Source organism: Chiloscyllium plagiosum, unplaced genomic scaffold (genome assembly GCF_004010195.1).
Source record: "Chiloscyllium plagiosum isolate BGI_BamShark_2017 unplaced genomic scaffold, ASM401019v2 scaf_5900, whole genome shotgun sequence".
Classification (NCBI taxonomy): Eukaryota; Metazoa; Chordata; class Chondrichthyes; order Orectolobiformes; family Hemiscylliidae; genus Chiloscyllium; species Chiloscyllium plagiosum.
In genome coordinates, this window is record NW_025214430.1 from 26,398 (window position 1) to 27,101 (window position 704).

A 704-nucleotide genomic window follows, 5' to 3' on the forward strand; every position below is an offset into this window, starting at 1 on the left:
AATCCATCGAATTCAGCACCGCCTTCCTAACCTGCAATCTTCTTCCTGACCTCTCCGCCCCCACCCCAGTCTGACCTATCACCCTCACCTTGACCTCTTTCCACCTATCACATTTCCGACGCCGCTCCCCCAAGTCCCTCCTTCCTATCTTTTATCTTAGCCTGCTGGACAAACTTTCCTCATTCCTGAAGAAGGACTTATGCCCGAAACGTCGATTCTCCTGTTCCCTGGATGCTGCCTGACCTGCTGCGCTTTTCCAGCAACACATTTTCAGCTCCCAAGGAAATTAGCCATGTGGGTTGGGGTGGTGGGGTCCTTTAAATTTGGTAAAATAGATTCCTGGATCACAGCCATAACAGGGGGGGGGGGCACAGGGATCCCTCAGGGAACACTGTCCACATGTTGCAGTATCTCACCAAGTTTTGGGACATTGCCAAACACCATCAGCCCCCTAGGGTAAAAGACCGCTGCAATGAAACCCTAATGGCGGAGACCCCTACCACCCCCAGATACTAACACCATACTCACTAGTATCCCTGCCTCTGCCACCTGCTTTTCTGTAATCGCTCTCTGCTCAGCCTTTTTCTCCATCAAGTTGTCTCCTGAGAGCCAGTACCTTCTCTCTTTTACATACGGCAGCTGCCAGTACACATGGGCCAGGCTTCTCCAGGGTTACACGGAGAGCCCCACAGTCTATGCCATTG